This window comes from Populus euphratica, unplaced genomic scaffold (genome assembly GCF_000495115.2).
Source record: "Populus euphratica unplaced genomic scaffold, PopEup_1.0 scaffold656.1, whole genome shotgun sequence".
Classification (NCBI taxonomy): Eukaryota; Viridiplantae; Streptophyta; class Magnoliopsida; order Malpighiales; family Salicaceae; genus Populus; species Populus euphratica.
The window spans coordinates 83,594-90,431 of NW_011500535.1; positions in this window are offsets into that span (position 1 = coordinate 83,594).

Consider the following 6,838-nt stretch of genomic DNA (forward strand, 5'->3'; position numbering starts at 1 on the left):
TATTATTATTATTATTATTATTATTATTATTACTATTGTTGTTGTTGTTATTGTTGTTTTATAATTGTTGTTTATAATTTGTACAATTAACCTCCCTGTGGTTCGACCCCGGTCTTGCCGGGTTATTTATTACTTCGACACTCCTGCACTTGGGAGAAGACATCAATCTTTTAGTCGTGTCAAGTTTTTGGCGCCGTTGCCGGGGAGGTAAGTTCTTGTATAAATTATAGTATTTATTTTATTTTCTCTTTTCACTTTTCTTGTATATAACTTTGTTTCTTTTCTTTTGTTTCTTTTTATTTTGTTTTCTTCCTCCTTCTTTTGCTTTCTTCTTCTTTTTTATTTTATTCCTACACGTGCATGAGAGTATGGTCACGTACATCAAGTGGTAGACTTTGTAGGGTATCCTCATCATTTTCAGAAAATATGGCCGAAAAAGATAATCAATCACTTCATAATGAGAATAATGAGAATAACCGTACTAGAACACTTAGAGACCACATGAATCCCACAAGAACAAGTGCACCATCATGCATAGTTTTTCCTCCTGATGCATCTCATTTTAATTTTAAACCAGGTATTATTCAGCTTTTACCTTCTTTTTATGGCTTAAAATTGGAAAATCCGTACTTGCATTTAAGAGAATTTAAGGAGGTCTGCAACACATATAATAATTTAAATTGTAGCATAAACACCATCAGATTAAAGCTTTTTCCCTTTTCATTAAAAGATAAAGCTAAAATATGGCTACAAAATTTGAGACCTGGATCGATTCGTGCTTGGGATGAAATACAACAACAATTTTTAAAGAAGTTTCTCCCATCTCATAGAACAAATTCTTTCAAAAGACAAATCACTACTTTCACTCAAAAACCAGGAGAAATATTTTACCAATGTTGAGATAGGTATCGAGACTTGCTTAGTACTTGCCCTCATCATGGTTTTGAAACATGGAGATTGGTTTCACATTTTTATGAAGGGTTAACACCTAGAGATAGGCAAATGGTTGAATTGATGTGCAATAGAACTTTTGAAGATAAAGACCCTAATGAAGCAATGGAGTACTTAGACTTATTAGCTGAAAATGCTCAAAATCCCACTACGGGTACTTATAAGGCACCGAGTAAAACTCAACCTCATACATCTAGTGGAGGTATGTACAACCTTAGGGAAGATCATGACCTCCAAGTCAAGTTTGCATCTTTAGCTAGAAAAGTCGAGGCACTAGAATTAAAAAAAAATGGTCAATTAAAATCTATTGAAAACATTGTGTGTCAAATCTGTGAAACAAATGAACACTCAACCAACGATTGTCCAACCTTGCCTTCTTTTAAGGAATGTCTCCATGAACAAGCCCATGCTTTAAACAATTTCCAAAAGGCCAACCACAACTCATCGTCACAAACATACAACCCTGGTTGGAGAAATCATCCAAATTTTAGTTGGAAGAGTGAGAACAATAATGCACAAACTTCATAACCACCATTTCAAGCACACCATAATTTCCAAAAATCTCATGGATATGCACCTCCTTATGCTCCACCTCTTAGAAGAAATATTTTGAAAACATTGCATGCATTCATTGAAAAGCAAGAGACAATCAATACTCAACTTGCTCAAAACATGACAGATTTTAAAGATACTCTTGCTAAATTAACATCTGCAGATTTTAAAAATACTCTCGCAAAATTAACATCTGCTCTCAGTTTCCAAGAGAAAGGTAAGTTTCCATCTCAACCACAACAAAATCCCAAGGGGCAATACAATGTAAAGGCAAGTAGTTCTGAAAGCCAACACATGGACCAAGTCAAATCAGTCACTACTCTTCGCAGTGGTAAGGTTATTGAAAAACCCTCTCTTGAACCTTATGAGAAAGATGATGAGTCAATCTCTAAGGGTAAGGAAGGGGTTGAATCTGAAAATTGCAAAGAAATGACTGATTCCCCGCTAGTACTTCCATTTCCTCAAGCCATGACCAAACAAAGAAAAATCAATCACAACTCTGAAATTTTTGAAATTTTCAAACAGGTAAGAATCAATATACCTTTGCTGGATGCTATTAAACAAGTTCCTTCCTATGCTAAATTTTTGAAAGATCTATGCACTGTGAAGAGAAAACTGAATGTGAAAAAGAAAGTCTTTCTAGCCGAACAAGTAAGTGCTATTCTTCAGAACAATAATTCTTTAAAATATAAAGACCCTGGTTGTCCTACAATTTCTTGCTTTATTGGAGAGCATAAAATTGAAAGAGCCTTACTTGATCTCGGTGCTAGTGTGAATTTACTTCCATATTCAGTTTTTCAGAGTCTCAATCTTGGTGAGTTAAAACCAACTTCTATAACTCTTTTACTTGTCGATAGATTTATAAAAGTGCCTAGAAGAATAATTGAAAATGTGTTAGTACAAGTCGGTAAATTCATTTATTAGATCTATAAAAGTGCCTAGAGGAATAATTGAAGATGTGTTAGTACAAGTCGATAAATTCATTTATCCTGTGGATTTTATTGTCTTGGACACAGAACCTGTTGAAGCATGTAATTCATTTCCTGTTCAACCTGTTGAAGTATGTAATTCATTTCCTGTTATTTTAGGACGTCCATTTCTTGCAACCTGTTGAAGCTATAATTTGGAAACATGACATTGGAGATGAATATTTTCAACATTTGCAAGCAACCTAGAGATGATAATGATTTACAGGAAGTGGACTTTACTGAAAAATTAATTCATGATCAATTTTCAACCACTTCCAGTGAAATTGAGATTGATGAATCTGATGATTTGCAAATGATTTATTTTCAGGAAGAATCAAAGACAAGTAATTGGAGGCCACAAATTGAGGAATTGCCACCACGATCAATTAAGTCCATACCTTCAAGTGTTCATCCACTAAAACCTGATTTGAAGCCGTTGCCATCCAATCTCAAATACTCATTTTTGGGAGAAAATGAAATTTTTCTGGTAATAATCTCTTCTAAACGTAATGCTCATCAAGAAGGTAAGTTATTACAAACTTTGAAAATGCACAAAAATGTATTAGGATGGACCATAACTGATATAAAAGGAATTAGTCCTTTGATTTGTACACACAGAATTTATTTAGAGGAAAATGTGAAACTCTCTAGAGAAATGCAACGAAGGCTAAATCCTAATATGAAAGTAGTGAAAAATGAAGTCATTAAGCTTCTAGATAATGAAATCATTTATCCTATTTCTGACAGTAAATGGGTAAGTCCTACCCAAGTTGTACCTAAGAAGTCTGGAGTCACTGTGATAACAAATGAGAATAATGAGTTAATTCCCACTAGAACTGTTACTGGTTGGCGCATGTGCATTGACTATAGGAAACTTAATTCAATGACTAAAAAAGATCATTTTCCCTTACCTTTCATGGATCAAATCCTAGAAAGAGTTGCAGGTCATGAATTTTATTGTTTCCTAGATGGTTATTCGGGTTACAACCAAATTGAAATTGCATTGGAAGATCAAGAAAAGACTACTTTCACATGTCGATTTGGTACTTTTGCATATCAAAGGATGCCTTTTGGATTATGTAATGCACCAGCCATATTTCAAAGATGCATTCCTGACAATGAGGTAAGTAGTGTCATTAAATTTTGTCATTCTAAGCCATGTGGGGGCTATTTCTCGCTAAGAAAGACAACTGCAAAAATCTTACAAAGTGGATTTTATTGGCTCACCATGTTCAAAGACTCACATGCATTCTACAAGTCTTGTGAAAATTGTCAAAAGTTGGGATCTATTTCAAAACATCACATGATGCCTTTAAATCCTATTATTGTCATTGAGATCTTTGACTGCTGGGGTATAGATTTTATGGGTCCATTCCCTCCATCATTTGGTTTCTTATACATATTAGTCGCAGTAGATTATGTTTCAAAATGGATAGAGGCAATTCCAAATCAATACAATGATAACAAAACAATGATAAAGTTTTTGAAAGAAAATATTTTGAGTAGATTTGGAGTCCTTCGAGCCATAATAAGTGATGGTGGAACACATTTCTGCAACAAGCCATTTGAGTCTTTAATGAAGAAATATGGAATCACACACAAAGTTGCCACCCTTTATCACCCTCAAACAAGTGGACAAGTAGAGCTTGTTAATAGGGAGATCAAACATATTTTGGAGAAAACAGTGAACCCTAATAGGAAAGACTGGTATTTAAGACTTAATGATGCACTTTGGGCTTATCGAACTGCTTATAAAACATCATTAGGTATGTCACCTTATAGACTAGTCTATGGAAAACCTTGTCATTTGCCTGTGGAACTTGAACATAAAGCTTATTGGGCTATTAAAGCTTTCAATTCAAATCTGGATGATGCTAGTCAACTGTGAAAATTATAAATAAATGAGCTTGAGGAAATAAGAAATGATGCATATGAAAATTCAAGAATTCATAAAGCAAGAATTAAAGAGTTTCATGACAAGAAAATACTGAGAAAAACATTCAATGTTGGTCAAAAAGTCCTGCTTTATAATTCTCGACTGCATTTATTTCTTAGAAAATTAAGATCAAGATGGAGCGGTCCTTTTATTGTGAAACATGTGTATCTATATAAGGCCTAAGACATCGAGAGTCCAAAGAATGACAATGTTTTCAAGGTAAATGGACATCGTCTAAATGTTTACTTTGACAATTTTTCAGTTGAACATGACTCTATTGAATTGGGTGATCCTGTATATAAAGATTGATTTTTTTTGTTTCTTTTTGAGTGATTTTTGCTAGTTTCTCTCACCCCGGTCAAATGGCACATAATGGTACTCCATGAATTAAGTCGGTTCTCTCAGTTTCCCATAATAACTGATATCTGTGTATATATTTGTGCAATTCTTTGAATCTCTCTTCCAATTCTCATTTGAAAATGGACACTAATCTTGAAAAATTGAAAAAGTATTTTCCCGCTCTGCCTCAGAATGCGATTACAAAAATTTACCGTGTGCTCTACCTCAGAATGCGATTACAAAAATTTACCGTGCAAGATTGAGATTGTTAATGAATCATGGAATTCCTAAAGATATTCGCTGGTTGATTGAAGCAAAGGTTTGATTATCAGGTGAGTCCTCTAACTCCTTCATTTCACACATGCGTGGAACAAGTAAAAGCACTTTTGTAAAGAAACGTCGTGCAAAATGACTGAAAGTCTGTTATCGATGTTCTAGATGGACTTGTAATACACAATGTTGTTCTTTAGGAATGGTATCTATAAACCGTTAAGATAAAATACAATTCATTAAGGATGGCCTGAGTAAGGAGTCTTTAGATAATCTTCTATTGACTCTTGAGACGCATCCTAGTGGAGATGTGCATCGTGTAATTCATGATTTATGGCCACTATTTCATAAAAAACATAATCGACTTAGTCTTGGGAATCTAACTAAAAAAAACCTTGTTTGCTAGTTTTTAAGAAAACTGGATGGGAAGCCTATCCCTGACCCATAAAGGACGTTTAAGCCGTTCTTGGACGTAAAACCAAGGGAAGATATGAGCCACAATCACAACTACCTGTACATACACATGCTTTTTCAAAAGTAAATAAATAAATAAATAAAGAGAGAGAGTGTGTGAGACTCTAGCTGGCTTACATATAGGTGGTATGATTGCCTTTCTAATTTCTCATCTATAAAACCCTCTCTTCCTTCCTTTCATTTCTACTCAACCCATACATTCAATAAATACAGAAGTGTGTAGAAATGGCAAGTTCCTCAGGTCATCATATAAGAAATATTTGTGTTTTCAGTGGATCTAGTCCTGGGAAAGAAAAGGAGTTTTTAGAATCAGCAAATCATCTTGGTCAAGTGCTAGCTGAGAGAAAGATTCATTTAGTGTATGGGGGAGGCAGTCTTGGGTTAATGGGAGGTGTGTCAATAGCTGCATTTTTAGGAGGTAGTCAAGTTTTGGGGTCGTCCCCGAAGCTTTAGCACAAGAGGAAATCATTGGAAAAATAATTAGAGAGGAACTTCAGGTCTCCACAATGTCAACTCGAATGAATGCAATGTTTAACCATCCTGATGCCTTCATTGCTTTACCAGGTGGTCTAAGCACATTGGAAGAGATCTTTCATATTTCCTCTTGGGCTCAACTGCATATTCACCATAAACCCATAGGTTTGTTAAATGTTAATGGTTATTTTGATTAGTTGTTGTCTCTTCTTGACCATGCTGTGGAACAGGAATTTCTAACATCTTCTGCACGACAAATCATAATCTCTGCTGCTACTGCTGAACAATTGATTGACCAACTACAATCTTTCATTCCTGTAATCGATCCTTCCATGAGTCGTATAAATTGGTCAACTAAGGAAAGTCGTAAAAAGCATAGATTGGATTTGAGCCTTCATTTGTGAATCTTTGTGTCTTTTAGTTTTATTATTGTGTTTTGTTGTTGCTTATATTTGTTTCAGTGTGTTTCAGGTTTGTTAGTGTTCGTTATTTCATGTGATATCTTCTATACTCTATCTTTCTACCTTTAAACATTGAGGACAATGTCTCGTTTTAGTTGGGGGAGAGGGTAAAAAAAAAACTGTGTTTTCTATTTCATAAAGTATGTACAAAATTATTGTTACTATGATGGCAGAGTAAGGAGAACTTTTATGACTCTTGAGAGGCATCTTACTAACCATTCTTAACAAGGTCTAATATAATACTTCATGAAATATTCAGATTTACAAACTCTCGCATTGTTATCACTTAATTCTGCTCATATACTTATTTAACATGTATTCTTAAACCTTAATTTACACACACATACTTTAACATATGATTGTGGGTTGCATATTGGATTATTACATTATTTATATTCTTTTGTTAAAGGTAA